At 41.9% G+C, this 17,922-nt stretch overlaps 1 long non-coding RNA gene across 24 annotated transcripts in view; it reads right to left on the bottom strand.

Moving 5' to 3' along the window:
* LOC148148538 (uncharacterized) overlaps positions 1-17,922 on the bottom strand; it is a 418,607-nt gene that overhangs the window by 110,409 nt on the left and 290,276 nt on the right. For all 24 annotated transcript variants that reach the window (XR_015758884.1, XR_015758875.1, XR_015758877.1 and 21 more), the window contains one exon: positions 16,026-16,121. This is a non-coding gene — a long non-coding RNA (uncharacterized LOC148148538). The remainder of the gene's footprint in view (positions 1-16,025; positions 16,122-17,922) is intronic.

The following is a 17,922-nucleotide window of genomic DNA, read 5'->3' as shown; positions in this document are numbered from 1 at the left end:
AAATGTCCACAGTGCTTCATGATTCTGACCTGTGATCCACATATCCCCAAGAATCTCATGATTTCCCATTTTGCTATGTGATTGAAGAATTGTATTGCTACTTAAGATGAGAAGAAATAGGAACAGGAAATACGAACAGAAATTGGGGGAGGCAATGGCCTAATGGTATTATCGCTGGACTGTTAATACAGAGATCCAGGAAATGTTCTGGGGATCTGGGTTTGAATCCTACTACGGCATTTGGTAGAATTCAAATTCAATTTAAAAAGCTGGAATTAAGAGTCTAATGATAACCACGAATCCATTGTCCCATCTTGTTCACTAATGTCCTTTAGAGAAGGTAACTACCATCTTGGCCTATATGTGACTTCAGACCCAGGAAATGTGTTTGACTCTTAACTCCCCTCTGGATAATTAGGGATGGGTAAAAAATGATGCCGAGACAGCAACGCCATCATCCCTTAAATGGATAAAAAAAGGATTAAAAAAAAGGAATAAAGGAATAGATCTTTCGGCCAGGGTATCATGTAGGAGTTGGCTATGGTCATTGCATTAATTCCCAGAATCCCTCAGCATCACTATAGGCTTGCTCACCTTGTCCCTGTGGAAATGTGGCCACTGTTCCTTTAGAAACAAAATCCCTGTAACTCTCTGGGATTTATTTAACATCAACCATGAGATTATGCATTTTGGAACATATAATGTGGGAGGAAAGCATGTAGTAAATGGCAGAACCCCATCAACATACAGAGGGACCTAGGTGTACATGTCCATAGTTTCCTGAAAGTGCTTATCTTCATGAATTTGGCATGAAGTATAAAAATTGGCAAGTCACGTTGCATCTGTATAGTATTTAGTTAGGCCACATTTGGAATACTGTGTGCAGGTCTGGTCGGCATACTACCAGAAGGATGTTGAGGCTTTGGAGAGGATACTAAAATGGTTTACCAGGATGTTGCCTGGTTTGGAGGGTATTAGCTATGAGGAGAGATTAGACAGATTTAGTTTATTTTCACATGGATTTTGATGGATTAGAAAGAACCTGAGGGAAGGTTACAAAATTATGAGATGCGTGTATGGAAAGGATTGTTGGAACCTTTTTCCCAGGATAGAAACGTTAGTTACTAGGGGATATTGGTTTAAGGTAAAAGGGGGTAAGTTTAAAGGAGGTGTGGGAGGCAAGTGTTTTTACATCGCGAGTGATAAGTGCCTGAAATGTGCTGCCAGATCTGATGGTGGAGGTGGAGATAATAACAACATTTAAGATGCATCTTGACAGATATATGAGTAGACAGGGTATAAAGGGATATGGACTGCATACAAGCAAAAGATTTTTTAGTTTTGAAAGGTATCATGTTTGACACAGACTTGGCAGGCCGAAAAGTCTTTTTCTGTGTTCTCCTGTTCTTTGTTCTTTGCACTCTTAGAAGTGCCTTTACAGTGATTTGCATCTGCAGCCAGAACCACAGCCTTTGGTGTCTGACAGTCTGAGCATGGGGTGTGTGTGCGTCCCAGTAAATCCCCATGGTTTCCAGTAGCTAGCCCTGGCACACCTACCTTCAGCAATTAAAACAGACAGGCTTCTTGGCCTCACCTTTCATCTGAGTGAGCATCATCCTTCCAAGAAGAAGGGCTCCCAGCATTTTCTTTTCTCTAATGGATACACACCTTCCTATCACTCTCGTCACTACTACCCCTTTATGTGGGGGTGACTAGGGAAGGATTTCTTCAGGAACTGGAGATTGTGGATCAGTTTATAATCATCAGCCAATTTGGCTGCCTGACTGGACCCAGTCATTTACTATTACTTATTGAGAGAGAGATGGAATTTTTAAACTTCTCAAGGAGAATTAGTTCATGGAGATTTTTATAACTTACTTCTGTCTTAAGTACCACTGGCTATACGCAGGCTGTTTAATGCTTTCAAATTTCAGGTGACTCTGGTTTGTTTCCTGAGGGTGTAGAATTTTTGTGGTATGCCTCTGGCATGAACAAGTATGCACGTAAGAATAGCCTTTTTTACTGCCTTGTATTAATGACACTTACCGCAGGCAAAACGAAATAAGCCTAGTAAGCTTTTCCTGAAAGTAGTAAGAAACAGAAATAAGGATAAATGCTGGACTGCCCATTTTAACTGTTGTGTCACTCACTCCAAAGAAATAATTAAAGCTTTTACTCTGTCAACTTTAGGAGTTATGTGTGCAAACCAAGATATTTCTTCCCTCAAGCCGAAACCAGTGATGCCTTCATGGACACAATTCCTGCTCCTCAGGCCAAGTTGTCTTAGTTCGATCTAATGTTCCTGCCATTCTTGCAAAAGTTCACTTTGTTCTTCCCTCTCTTTCCCATTTCTCTCTCGCTTTCTTGCTTATTCCCTTTTTCTTGAAATTCTAATTTCCACTGCTCCAACTTTAATCTATCTACTATCACTCTATCCATTTCATTGTGCTTAGTTTTCAGTTGAAAGCTGGTGACCACCCCTTATAGAATTTCGGGTTTTCTGGTTTTTGGGTAACTTCTAATTTGAAGGGTGCCTCACACACTCTTTCAACTGTTTGAGGACAGAGTACTTAAATTCTCAACTGTAACTTTCCCTAATTCTACTGGGAATGCACTGGCATGGAATGCAGACATTTTTAATCTGCAGCAGTGTTTTGCAGTTTTTACTGACCAGAGGCTGAACTGGACCAGCTACACATACACTGTAATTTAAGAGCAGCTCACAAGCTGGGAATTCTGCAGCGAATAACTTATATTCTGTTTCCAAATGCGCAATTTGGGAGTACGATGGAAAAATCTTCACTCCTGGATGAGCCCACCTCCAACAACCATGAAGAGGCTAGTGCCATCCAGGACAAAGCAGCATGCTTGACTGGCACCACATCCACTTTGTTATGCATTCACTATCTTCACCACTGGCACACAGTGGCAGCAATGTATACCAAATGCAGAATGTGTGAAAAAACTCACCAAAGTCCCTTTAACAGCATTTTCCAGAAGTGGAATCTCTATGCCACAAAGGCAGCAGATACACAGGAACATTGTGACAATGCTGCTCCTTTAACAAGATTATGTTGTCCTTGTTTTTTCAAGAGGGGTTGTAAAAGGCAGAGGTTCTGATTTGTCTGGGATTAGGGACCTAACAGATACTGGCTAAGGCAACAATCAGGGAAAAGGCTTTTAAGGTTTTTTTTTTAAAACAGTTGTACAACAAAAGGGGAGCAGCCACTTCACCCAGATCATGGATTTTTCTAGTTTTGGTTTAGTTTTTAGCTGGGGACCTAGGAACAGCTGCAGTGGAAAGAGGTTCAATGCTTCAGCAAATGATCCCTGGCTGATCCTGCCTCTCTCTCTGACAATTCATATAAGAACCTGTGTTTGAATTTATCTTTTTTTTGACAAGCAGTGTGTTTATGGGATTGTTGCAGGAAATTGGAACAGCACCTTTGTTAAGTTGTGGAGGATATCATGTCAGTTGGGTTTTAAAATTGTTGTTATTCTAAATTCTGTATTCTTTAGTTTGTGTTTCATTTGGAGGTGTGTAAATAAATTCAGTTTTAATTGAAGTCAAGTGGTTTGACCATAGAGTCAAGAGTCATAGAGATGTACAGCATGGAAACAGACCCTTCGGTCCAACCCCTCCATGCCGACCAAATATTCCAACCCAATCTAGTCCCACCTGCCAGCAACCGGCCCATATCCCTCCAAACCCTTCCTATTCATATACTCATCCAAATGCCTCTTAAATGTTGCAATTGTACCAGCCTCCACCACATCCTCTGGCAGCTCATTCCATATACGTACCACCCTCTGCGTGAAAAAATTGCCCCTGAGGTATCTTTTATATCTTTCCCCTCTCACCCTAAACCTATGCCCTCTAGTTCTGGACTCTCCGACCCCATGGAAAAGACTTTGTCGATTTATCCTATCCATGCCCCTCATAATTTTGTAAACCTCTATAAGGTCACCCCTCAGCCTCTGACCTTCCAGGGAAAACAGCCCCAGCCTGTTCAGCCTCTCCCTGTAGCTCAGATCCTCCAACCCTGGCAACATCCTTGTAAATCTTTTCTGAATCCTTTCAAGTTTCACAACATCTTTCCGATGGGAAGGAGACCAGAATTGCACGCAATATTCCAACAATAGCCTAACCAATGTCCTGTACAGCTGCAACATCACCTCCCAACTCCTGTACTCAATACTGTGATCAATAAAGGAAAGCATACCAAATGCCTTCTTCACTATCCTATCTACCTGCGACTCCACTTGCAAGGAGCTATGAACCTCCACTCCAAGGTCTCTTTGTTCAGCAACACTCCCTAGGTCCTTACCATTAAGTGTATTAGTCCTGCTAAGATTTGCTTTCCCAAAATGCAGCACCTCGCATTTATCTGAATTAAACTCCATCTACCACTGCTCAGCTCATTGGCCCATCTGGTCCAGATCCTGTTGTAATCTGAGGTAACCCTCTTCGCTGTCCACTACACCTCCAATTTTGGTGTCATCTGCAAACTTACTAACTGTACCTCTTATGCTCGCCACCAAATCATTTATATAAATGACAAAAGGTAGAGGGCCCAGCACCGATCCTTGTGGCACTCCACTGGTCACAGGCCTCCAGTCTGAAAAACAACCCTCCACCACCACCCCCTGTCTTCTACCTTTGAGCCAATTCTCTATCCAAATGGCTAGTTCTCCCTATATTCCATGAGATCTAACCTTGCTAATCAGTTTCCCATGGGGAACCTTGTTGAACGCCTTATTGAAGTCCATATGGATTACATCTACTGCTCTGCCCTCATCAATCTACTTTGTTACTTCTTCAAAAAACTCAATCAAGTTTGTGAGACATGATTTCCCACGCACAAAGCCATGTTGACTATCCCGAATCAGTGCTTGCCTTTCCAAATACATGTACATCCTGTCCCTCAGGATTCCCTCCAACAACTTGTCCACCACCGAGGTCAGGCTCATCGGTCTATAGTTCCCTGGCTTGTCTTTACCGCCCTTCTTAAACAGTGGCACCACGTTTGCCAACCTCCAGTCTTCCGGCACCTGACCTGTGACTATCGATGATACAAATATCTCAGCAAGAGGTCCAGCAATCACTTCTCTAGCTTCCCACAGACTTCTCGGGTACACCTGATCCTCCACACACATCATTTACTGCATCCACTGCACCCGATGTGACCTCCTATACATTGGGGAGACAGGCCACCTACTTGGGGAACGTTTCAGAGAACACCTCTGGGACACCCGCACCAACCAACCCAACCGCCCCATGGCTGAACACTTTAACTCCCCCTCCCATTTCGCCAAGGACATATAGGTCCTTGGCCTCCTCCATCGCCAGACCATGGCAACACGAAGCCTGGAGGAAGAGCGACTCATCTTCTGCCTAGGAACCCTCCAGCCACAGGGGATGAATGCGGATTTCTCCAGCTTCTTCATTTCCCCTCCCCCCACCTTTTCTCAGTCCCAGCCCTCAGACTCAGCACCGCCTTCTTGACCTGCATCTTCTTCCCGACCTCTCCGCCCCCATCCCTCTCCGGCCTATCACCCTCACCTTAACTTCCTTCCACCTATCGCATTCCCAACGCCGCTCCCCCAAGTCCCTCCTCCCTACCTTTTATCTTAACCTGCTTGGCACACCCTCCTCATTCCTGAAGAAGGGCTTATGCCCAAAACGTCGATTCTCCTTCTCCTTTGATGCTGCCTGACCTGCTGCGCTTTTCCAGCAACACATTTTTAAGCTTTACACCTGATCAGGTCCTGGGGATTAATCCACTTTTAACCGTTTCAAGACATCCAGCACTTCCTCCTCTGTAATCTGGACATTTTGCAAGATGTCACCATCTATTTCCCTACAGTTTATAGCTTCCATATCCTTTTCTACAGTAAATACTGATGCAAAATATTCATTTAGTATCTCCCCCATTTTCTGAGGGTCCACACAAAGGCCGCCTTGCTTATCTTTGAGGGACCCTTTTCTCTCCCTAGTTACCCTTTTGTCCTTAATATATTTGTAAAACCCTTTGGATTCTCCTTAATTCTATTTGCCAAAACTATTTCATGTCCCCGTTTTGCCCTCCTGATCTCCCTCTTAAGTATACTCCTACTTTCTTTATACTCTTCTAAGGATTCATTCGATCTCTCCTGTCTGTACCTGACATATGCTTCCATCTTTTTCTTAACCAAACCCTCAATTTCTTTAGTCATCCAGCATTCCCTTTCACCCTGACAGGAATATACTTTCTCTGGATTCTTGTTATCTCATTTCTGAAGGCTTTCCATTTTTCAGCTGTCCCTTTACCTGCGAACATCTGCCTCCAATCAGCTTTCTTGCCTAATACCATCAAAATTGGCCTTTCTCCAATTTAGAATTTCAACTTTTAGATCTGGTCTAGCCTTTTCCATCACTACTTTAAACCAGCTGCATCATTCCTGGGGTATCTACCTTACATCTGGGGTGGCACGGTGGCTCAGTGGTTAACACTGCTGTCTCACAGCACCAGGGTCTCAGGTTCGATTCCAGCCTTGGATGACTGTGTGGAGTTTGTACATTCTCTCCGTGTCTGCGTGGGTTTGCAGACTCAATGTGCAGGTCAGGTGAATTGGCCAAGCTAAATTGCCCATAGTATTAGGTGAATTAGTCAGAGGGAAATGGGTCTGGGTGGGTTACTCTTCGGAGGGTTGGTGTGGACTTGTTGGGCCAAAGGGCCTGTTTCCACACTGTAGGTAATCTAATCTAAATCAAGTAGAAAAGCTGCATCTGGGCTACCTTCTTAAGATGTATTGAGGAGGTGTGGCCTGGTCCACAACAACACCATCTTATGCACACTCTTCCAAAACACACACTATCATGATTTGGAACTATATCACCGCACCTTCACTGTCATCAATCAAAATTGTAGAACCCCTTTTTAATAGCACTGTTTCAATACCTTTATCACATGGATTATAGCAGTTCAACAAGGAGGCTGACCATCATCACCTTCTTAAGCGTGCTTGCTGTAGTGATAGTAATGAGGTCAGCCAGGTGGAGCTCACAGAATCTGAATTCCCTGATTGGGGCTGTTAATCTGGTCCAACCAGGGAGCCCTGGCTGACAGATATAAACAGGAGTGTCTGGAGTTCTGTTCACTCTGAGGGCAGACTCTGAGGGAACAGGAACAGTGTCAAGGACTCTCCACATGTAAATAAAGGATGACTTGGCGACGAGATACTGGCCACTGTGGAGTTACTTCACATACCATGAATGATGTAAGTGTGAAGGGGTTAAGAACTGTGGAAAAAGGGATGTTGAGAGTTTCTTTGTGGGGCCCAGGAATTCTTTTGAAAACAAAGAACCAAAAGTATCTGAAATCCAACTGTCTGTGCCTCATATCAACAAGCTATTCTTACAAACAATTATGACCTGCTTGGGAGTATTATGACTTCCCATACAGGACTGAGATTGATATTGCAATTGGACTTATTTGTTATTTTTAAGAACAGTAATTTGTTCTTACACCATTGGAACCTGACCAAAGGAATAAGAATAGGAACTTGTTTCCTTCCAGCAGATGTACTGCTCACCTGCTAAGAAAAACAACCTAAAGACGCAAGTCAGTGAAGCAGTGGAATTGAAGAGAGATTTTAACAGCCTACTTGGTGAACATTAACTTTCAGAATTTTATGCAGAAACCAATATAAGTTCAACTATAGAAGTTCTACATGAGGTTAGACAAGAAGAAACAGTTTTTGTACATGGACTGTCTACAATGACAACCAATCCATAATATGTTCAGAGATTTTAGTTATTAGAGCTTGGATATTTTCTATTAGGTGAACCGTCTCTTCTATACATAATATGCAAATTATTCAATCATACTTTGTCGTATGCTAATCTAATAGATAAGAAATATTTTAACATATAGCTTTTAGATTCAGACTTTTTAATTTAACTGCATAGAACTAAAGTACTTTGACCAGTTGTAATCACAATCATTATTATATACTTCCTTTTGTAACTATTTAACAGAGCCCTTTCATACTCAAGGTGACAGAACATACCTTGTTAAGGTATATGTAGAAAGATCTTGATCTTATGATTGGCTAAAGTAGCATTGTAAAGCCATTGGCTTAGTGACCTGGGAGCAGCACATGGCTGGCAAACTGCCTTCTGAGAAATCATCTGTGCAATATTCTTTTATGTTTCTAGTGATTTGATTAACATTCCATTCAGATGCCAAGATGTCACAACAGTTTCATAAAGTATGGCAATTTATATTAATGTGTTTCTTTCCTTATGGATATTCTTTTAATGTCTTATAATAATGGGACAAAAAGAAAATGTGACGTTGGAATATCCTGAAAATCTTATTATGCAAGTTCCTTTATATGTTCAACTTCAATTTATTTCAAATTTATGAGATATAGTGACGTATTGGTACTATTACCGGGCTAGTAACCCAGGACTCTTACGTAATCCTCTGGGGAGATTGGTTTTAATTCCATCATGGCAGATGGTGAAATCTGAATGCAACTGGGAAATAAAAAGCTGAAACCATTATAGATTATTGGAAAATACCATCAGGTTCACTAATGTCCTTTAGGGAAGGAAGTCTGGCATATATGTGACTCCAGACCCACAGCTATGTTGTTGATGCTTAACTGCCTCTGAAGGGCCGTACCAAGTCATTCAGGTCAAGGGAAATTAGAGATGCAATAAATGCTGGCCCAGCCAGCAACACCCACAATGAACAAATAATCTCAGCTAAAACTGGACATCACACCTTTATGGTTGTTTTGGATTGAATTGCCACTTCATTGTTGTGAACTCTTTCTGACTCCTGGGGTAAGGGATTGTACAATTAACACAAGGAGGATTACAAGTGAACAGCACAGTTATCTGAGCAAACTCTGAAAACAGAACATAGAGGATGTGAGGTTTGTTATTCATGTGGTGAATGTGTACTGAAGAGTAGGAGTCTAATCCACTTCATAAAAGTCCCAAAGATAATTTACCTGTATAAGGCATGAGGAAACCTTGATTATGGAACTTTTCTGCTCCTAAAGACACCATTAGGATAGGGATGTTGGTAATTTTGCAGTGCTATTCAATGATTAATATACATCTGTTACTGTTCTCTGATTGGTGACTTCGCATGAAGCCCACTTAAGTAGTGTAGACCAATTTGAGACAAGTGCATCCAGACTAGTGGCCAGATCTTGGCCAGAATGTTGTAGTCAATGTAGCCAATGTATGACAACATATAAAGTGAGATACTTTTCCAAACATATTGAGAAAAGTGACTATTTTGAAGTTCTCAAGGTGTTGGAATGTGCCATATTATGTTATATCTTCTTACATTCTGCTGTATTATGTAGAATTTTGCAAATATATTGAGAAAGGTAATTTATACTAAAATTCAGAATAAAAGCAAAGTACCGCACGTACTGGAACTTTGAAGTGAATCAAACTTCTTCAATTCTGAAGAGCAGTTATACCGGACTTGCACCATTAACTCTATTTCTCTCTCCACAGAAGCTGTCAGACCTGTTAAGTTTCTTCAGCATTCTCTGTCGTTGCTTAAAATTCAGAAGGTTCTGTTTTCATTTGATTAGTGAGCATTTATTGACAGCTGGGCAATAACAGGTTGATTCTGTTGGGCCTTTTAGTGGTCTATAAATATATTGTGCTAAAAAAAATTGATAGTCCCTCAAAACAGCCATGAGTATAACAATGAATAATTAATTGTGACTGTTCAAAGTATGGAGGTAGAAGGTAAACTTCATGCTGCTTGCTAATTTACATGACAAGTAGTATGCAGCCCAGCATTAACATGTGCTCTTGATTAAACTTAAAAATATAAGCCATAAGTATTAAGTTAGCCTGGAGCAGTGTTTGTAGAGAAATAAGACAGTGAATTTTCTGGGTCTGTACATTGAAGAAGCAAAAATGGCCTTTAGTAGAGTGACATGCTCTTCTTGTCAGATGTGGAAGTTTAGGGAGAGCTTACATGCTACTGAGGGTTGTATCTTCAATAAATGCTGTTGGTTGCGAATCAAATCAGATTGATGGATCAGTTGGAGAGACAGTTAGAGGCAATGAGGAATGTACAAGAGCAAGGGGGTGTGATGGATGGCAGTTACAGGAAGGGAGAAAAGTTGCAGGTACAGTCACATAGATGGGTTAACTCCTGGAAAGGTAAGAGAGGTCAGCAGGTACTGCAGGAGTCTTCTGTGGCTATCCCCATTTCTTGCTGTTTTGGAAAATGTAGGGGGTGATGCATTCTCAGGGGAATGTAGCATGAACAGCCAAGTTTCTGGTATTGAGACTAGCTCTAATGCAATGAGGGGTATGTCGAGTTCCAAGAGATAAATTGTGTGAAGGGATTCTGTAGTCCGAGGCATAGATAGATGTTTTTGTGGTCAGCAGCGAAAAATCAGAATGGTGTGTTGCTTCCCTGGTGCCAGGATCAAGGATGTCTCAGAGAAGGTGCAGAATGTTCTCAAGGGGGAGTGGGACCAGCAGATTTTGAAGTGAGAGTATAGAGAGATAGGCAGGAATTTAAAAAGGACGTCCTTGAGAGTAGTGATATCTGGTTTAGTCCTAGTGCTGAGAGCTAGTGAGGGCAGGAATAGGAGGATAGAGCAGATGAATACATGGCTGAGGAGCTGGTGTATGGGAGAAGGATTCACATTTTTGGATCATTGGAATTTCTTCTGGGGTAGAAGTGACCTGTACAAGATGGCAGGCAGATTTGCTAGAGCTACTCGGGAGGATTAGTAAAGTGGGGGGGCGGACACACCCAGGAAGAGCGTGAGACTGGTACAGTTGAGAAAAGAAGCGAGTCAAACAGTTAGGCCAGGCAGGGACAAAGCAGAGAACAAGGTAGGACTGATAAATTAACCTGTATTTATTTCAATGCAAGAGATTTAACAGGGAAGGCAGATGAACTCAGGGCATGGTTAGGAACATGGGACTGGAATATCATAGCAATTACAGAAACATGGCTCAGGGATGGGCAGGACTGGCAGCTTAATGTTCCAGGATACAAATGCTACAGGAAGGATAGATTGGGAGGCAAGAGAGGAGGGGGAGTGGCATTTTTGATAAGGGATAACATTTCAGCTGTACTGAGGGAGGATATTCCCGGAAATGCATCCAGAGACGTTATTTGGGTTGAACTGACAAAAAAGAAAGGGATGATCACCCTATTGGGATTGTATTATAGACCCCCAATAGTCAGAGGGAAGTTGAGAAACAAATTTGTAAGGGGATCTCAGTTATCTGTAAGAATAATAGGGTGGTTATGGTAGGGGATTTTAACTTTCCAAACATAGACTGAGGCTGCCATAGTGTTAAGGGTTTAGATGGAGAGGAATTTGTTAAGTGTGTAAAAGAAAATTTTCTGATTCAACATGTGGATGTACCTACTGAAGAAGGTTCAAAGCCTGACCTACACTTGGGAAATAAGGCAGGGCAGGTGACTGAGGTGTCAGTGGGGGAGCACTTTGGTGCCAGTGACCATAATTTTATTAGTTTTAAAATAGTGACGGATAGACCAGATCTAAAAGTTGAAGTTCTAAATTGGAGGAAGGCTAATTTTGATGGTATTAGGCAAGAACTTTCAAAAACTGATTGGGGGCAGATGTTCGCAGATAAAGGGACGGCTGTAAATTGGGAAGACTTCAGAAATGAGATAACGAGAGCCCAGAGACAGTATAATCCTGTTAGGGTGAAAGGGAAGGCTGGTCGGTGCAGGGAATGCTGGATGACTGAAGAAATTGAGGGTTTGGTTAAGAAAAAGAAGGAAGCATATGTCAGGTATAGACAAGATAGAGCGAATGAATCCTTAGAAGAGTATAAAGAAAGTAGGAGTATACTTAAGAGGGCAATCAGGAGGGCAAAAAGGGGACATGAGATAGCTTTGACAAATCGAGTTAAGGAGAACCCAAAGGGTTTTTACAAATACATTAAGGACAAAAGGGTAACCAGGGAGAGAATAGGGCCCCTCAAAGATCAACAAGGCGGCCTTTGTGCAGGAGCCACAGGAGATGGGGGAGGTACTAAACGAATATTTTGCATCAGTGTTTACTATGGAAAAGGTCATGGAAAAGGTCAGGGAAAGAGATGGTGATATCTTGAAAAATGTCCACATTACAGAGGAGGAAGTGCTAGATGTCTTGAAACACACAAAAGTAGATAAATCCCCAGGACCTGATCAGGTGTACCCTAGAACTCTGTGGGAAGCTAGAGAAGTGATTGCTGGGCCTCTTGCTGAGATATTTGTATCATTGATAGTCACAGGGGAGGTGCCGGAAGACTGGAGGTTGGTAAACGTGGTGCCACTGTTTAAGAAGGGCGGTAAAGACAAGCCAGGGATCTATAGACCAGTGAGCCTAATGTCAGTGGTGGGCAAATTAGAGTACTAATTAGAGTACTTACAGTGTGGAAACAGGCCCTTCGGCCCAACAAGTCCACACTGCCCCGCCGAAGCGCAACCCACCCATACCCCTACATTTACCCCTTACCTAACACTACGGGCAATTTAGCATGGCCAATTCACCTGACCTGCACATTTTTGGACTGTGGGAGGAAACCGGAGCACCCGGAGGAAACCCACGCAGACACGGGGAGAACGTGCAAACTCCACACAGTCAGTCGCCTGAGGCGGGAATTGTTGGAGGGAATCCTGACGGACAGGATGAACATGTATTTGGAAAGGCATGGACTGATTAGGAATAGTCAACATGGCTTTGTGAGTGGGAAATCATGTCTCACAAACTTGATTGAGTTTTTTGAAGAAGTAACAAAGAGGATTGATGAGGACAGAGTAGTGGACGTGATCTATATGGACTTTAGTAAGGTGTTTGACAAGGTTCCCCATGGGAGGCTGATTAGCAAGGTTAGATCTCATGGGATATAGGGAGAACTAGCCATTTGGATAGAGAACTGGCTCAAAAGTAAAAGGGTGGTGGTGGAGGGTTGTTTTTCAGACTGGAGGCCTGTGACCAGTGGAGTGCCACAAGGATCGGTGCTGGGTCCACTACATTTCGTCATTTATATAAATGATTTGGATGTGAGCGTAAGAGATATAGTTAATAAGTTTGCAGATGACACCAAAATTGGAGGTGTAGTGGACAGCGAAGAGGGTTACCTCAAATTACAATGGGATCTTGACCAGATGGGCCAATGGGCTGAGAAGTGGCAGATGGAGTTTAATTCAGATAAATGCGAGGTGCTGCATTTTGGGAAAGCAAATCTTAGCAGGACTTAAACACTGTTTCCGTGTTGTCCATTTCTATGACTCTGTGAGTCTATGTGCTGTTGAGTCACTGAACAACTCAGAAGGGAGCCTGGGTTTGTGCAAAGCTAGCATCCATTAAGGCTGGACTCCATCTTCTCCAGGAAAGGTGCATTCTGGCTGCTGGTGATACTGTTAGTTATGAGAATGAAAATTGCAGAGATTAGGCAGCACTGATGCAGCACTTGAGGCCCTGACGCAGGAGGTTGACAGGAGGAGAAAGGTTGCTTTTCCACAGACAAGTACTTTTGTTTCAATAGGAATAGATAAACAAGGAGATCAAAGTGAACAGTGTTGCTGTGAGGACCTGATGTAACGCTGAAGTAGTTTAAAGATCTCACACAAGTGGACCAGGTCAGTGAACTCAGCCTAAAATGTCATATCCTTAAAACTAAACCTTATATTTATTCACTGCTTGAAACACCAAATTGTCAACTCTTACCTATGGCCAATCTTGATGATTCATATTTTCATGTCACTGCTGTAAGCCTTACACGCACAAGTCAGTAATTCAATCATAATAACCAAATCTATTGTGTGCAGGACAAGAATAATGAATATTGAATAATGCATTAATGAATGACCATCGGCAGCAACATTTAAAAATGATGACCTGTTGCATTTCTTTGGTCATTGGTACGTCACACAGAGGATTCAGTTTACTTGAAAATTGCATACAGGTTTATTGAACTTACTACAGTTACAGTTTACTTATTAAAAATTTGCTCAGTGGAGACTGGAATTGCTGGCTAGATCAGCATTTATTGCTCAGAGGGCAATTAAGAGTCAACCACATTGCTCTGTGTCTGGAGTCACATGTAGGCCAGACCAGGTGGGAATGATAGAGGTAAAAACAATGACTGCAGATGCTGGAAACCAGATTCTGGATCAGTGGTGCTGGAAGAGCACAGCAATTCAGGCAGCAATAACTTACCTTTCTGAAGGACAGCAGTGAACTTGAAGGGTTTAACCATTAAGAGTGGTTGCATAGTCCCCATCAGATCAACTTTTAATTCCAGATTTTTATTGAATTCAAATTTCACCATCAGGCCATGGTGGGATTTGAACCCTTATCCTCATTAACCTGTGACTCTGGTTTACTTGTCCAACAAAATTACCTCTTATACTACCCCATACTAGTACACTACCTTCCTAAAATGCTTCAACTGCACAGAGCATAGTTTTTGGTCATGTAGTTTCCTCCTGGTCCTTGACTCATGAATATGTGCAGTTCTTAAAGCAACACAGCTCTTAAAGGGATCAGTCATGAACGTGTGTCTTTTTGTTGTTGGAGAAGATGGTGGTCATTATAATTAGAGCAGCTTGTAGCCAATGGCAGAGCTCAGACCGCAGAAGATGTAATATAAGACCATAAGGCCATAAGACATAGGAGTGGAAGTAAGGCCATTCGGCCCATCGAGTCAACTCAGCCATTTAATCATGGCTGATGGGCATTTCAACTCCACTTACCCGCATTCTCCCCGTAGCCCTTAATTCCTTGTGACATCAAGAATTTATCAATCTCTGGCTTGAAGACATTTAGCGTCCCGGCTTCCACTGCACTCCGCGGCAATGAATTCCACAGACCCACCACTCTCTGGCTGAAGAAATGTCTCCGCATTTCTATTCTGAATGGACCCACTCTAATTCTAAGGCTGTGCTCACGGGTCCTAGTCTCCTCGCCTAACGGAAACAATTTCTTAGCGTCCACCCTTTCCAAGCCATTTATTATCTTGTAATTTTCTATTAGATCTCCCCTTAACCTTCTAAACTCCAATGAGTACAATCCCAGGATCCTCAGCCGTTCCTCGTATGTTAGATCTACCATTCCAGGGATCATCCGTGTGAATCTCCGCTGGACATGCTCCAGTGCCAGTATGTCCCTCCTGAGGTATGGGACCAAAACTCTAAATGGGGCCTAACCAGAGCTTTATAAAGTCTCAGTAACACATCGCTGCTTTTATATTCCAACCCTCTTGAGATAAATGACAACATTGCATTCGCTTTCTCAATCACGGACTTAACCTGCATGTTTACCTTTAGAGAATCCTCGACTAGCACTCCCAGATCCCTTTGTACTTTGGCTTTATGAATTTTCTCACCGTTTAGAAAGTAGTCCATGCTTGTATTCTTTTTTACCAAAGTGTCTGTTGTACCCTTTTGTTTTTGTCCTTTTATCTCTTCCCAGGTCATGATCTTCCCTTTTCCCAGGTCTTACTCCATCTCCCACCCCAGTCCCGTTCTTCAGCCTGGGTCCTGATCATTTTCTTTCCATGTGTTGATCTCTCCCTCCCCCGAGCACACCACCCCAGCTCCTTTCTGATCTCAACCCTATACTCCCAAAACCGAGTCCTGATCTCCCGTGGGCGGTCTCCCCTGTAACTGTTCGTGCACACATACATGACTTAAAGCAGCGTATAGCTTGCATGTACTGGTGTCAGCAAATGCAGCCATGAAGTAATAATGTCAGCAATCACAAAAGTTTATTTCCCCTCCTTATCCTCCACCAGTGAATAGATTTTCTTTTTCTTTGCTGCCTTGTTGCTCTCGCTCTCATGTTGCAGCCCAAGGGGAATTGTAACTACAGCAACTAAGACCGAATGCAAATTGTGTACCTCTGAAGTCATAACCACATGCAGCACCACTCCCTGCAGTAAATGTAAACAACTTCTCAAAAGACCATGCACTTTTGCAAATTCAAACGGAACCATCACAAATCAATTAGTCACCCACCTGCAGTTTGTCGGCAATCTCCTTAAAAATCGCATTGAGGTCCCTCCTACCTTTTGAAAGTACGTTCAGTGGTGCAAGTTTAAGACAGAGTGTTAGCTGCAGGAAAAAAAAGCAAGTGGTCAAAAAATGGCAATAAAAATCTGACTATTCTGCAGACTTCAGATATATGCTCATGTAATATACAATAGCATCATCATGATGCTCAGCAAGAGGTATTTTCGAAGTCTCTGGGATGCATTTTGATACCAAAAACAGCTCTGAAATTATGGGCATTGCTGAGTTTAAATGTGGGGCCTATAAGTTGGTGCTACAATCATGGAAAACTGGTTGTTGTAAAACCTGTTGTATTTTAGACTTTGAAAAAAATCAGTGAACAAAATAGTGCATGCATTAAGAAAAACACTGACATATGGTCAAAAGAAAAACGATCAGGAGTATACTATGATCAGATGAACAATTTTATAGAGAATGAGAATGTGTATTCTGTGATTAGAATTTTTTGCCTACAAATTTTTGGAACGGTTTTAATTTTATTGGTACTTTTGTGGGTTTTATATAGGTCAGAAGGTATTAAGTTGGTCTTAAATCATTTACATGATTAATGAAAGAAATAAATGTTATAAAATACAAACTATGAACAAAGTAATCAAAATGTAAATTGAAATATGTTTTCTTCAGGAGAGAAGCTATAGATTAACATTGAGAATTATTTTTCTCCTGTCTGTGTTTTCCAATGGCACTACAGTATTTATTTTCCTTTCTTGTGAAACCCAAGTCTTTGATCTTTTGAGAACAATTTTACAAGAAGGTTGAGCTTTACTTGAGCCCTTCTATTCTTCTAAGTCAATTAAATGCTTTCAAAGTCTTTAGTTACTTGATGTTGAGCTGTGCTGAGTCACAATACATTTGGCACCTATGAATCTACAAAGACAATTCACTGGTGGGAGTTAGCCCATTTTTATTTACAATGAATGATTCTACAAATGAAGGAAGAACTTTATTAAAATTGCTGTGAAAACTGGAAGTTGCTTTTTAAAAAACTGTTATTTTAGATTATTTATTTCACATCTATGTTATTAACAGCAGCGATGATCCATGAATACTTTATCCTGACTGCTAGACTGAAGAAAAAATAGGTTACACATATATACAAAAATGCTTTCTTGCAGAGAAATATTCTTTTGTTTCAATGACATTTCTGTTCCAGTACATTATTTTGTAATTCTGTGGTAATTGTTCTTCTGATACAGCATGTTCTCATACATTATACATGTCTTTGTGGTGTAGATCACACTGAGCACAGGACATGCTAGTTCTCTGTGTTTATGGGCTGAATTTTGTCAGAAACTGGTTATGTCAATTTTGGCAAGTTTCAGAGAGGTTTTATCTCTGTGAGCTAGTTTTCTTACACTGTCCTCACAGGATTGCCTCATCACTGATGCACTGATTGATCAATGGTGTCCTCTTTGTGGTTTTCTCCCACTTGCCATAGGTGAATGTATTGGGCATAGACAGGATCTTTTGGAATTCCTGGCACCGGTGCCATGTTTAAAGATCAGCATTACATCTGGGTTAGCATGCTCACAGCCCATGCTGTGAGCATGGTACTTGTCAATTACCCCACACATCCAGGAGAGAGATACTGACTCCCCACTTTAGTGATGGGGAGCTGGAGGCCCTGGTGGATAGGAGGCGCTAACAATTAATCCTCATAGATGTTCCCTGGGAGCATGGTGCCTAGTGTCCAAGATGGAGTGCTGGAAGACAAAGACAACCATTCTGACTTTTACATCAGGAATTGTCATAGAACACAGAACATAGACATTACAGCGCAGTACAGGCCCTTCAGCCCTCGATGTTGCGCCGACCTGTCATACCAATCTGAAGCCCATCTAAC

This window comes from Chiloscyllium plagiosum, unplaced genomic scaffold, assembly GCF_037043375.1.
Source record: "Chiloscyllium plagiosum isolate Xiang-an unplaced genomic scaffold, Cpla_swu_hap1 HiC_scaffold_12, whole genome shotgun sequence".
Lineage (NCBI taxonomy): Eukaryota > Metazoa > Chordata > Chondrichthyes > Orectolobiformes > Hemiscylliidae > Chiloscyllium > Chiloscyllium plagiosum.
The sequence above is the reverse complement of the archived record's forward strand: the minus strand, read 5'-3'. Positions and strand labels throughout refer to the sequence as shown.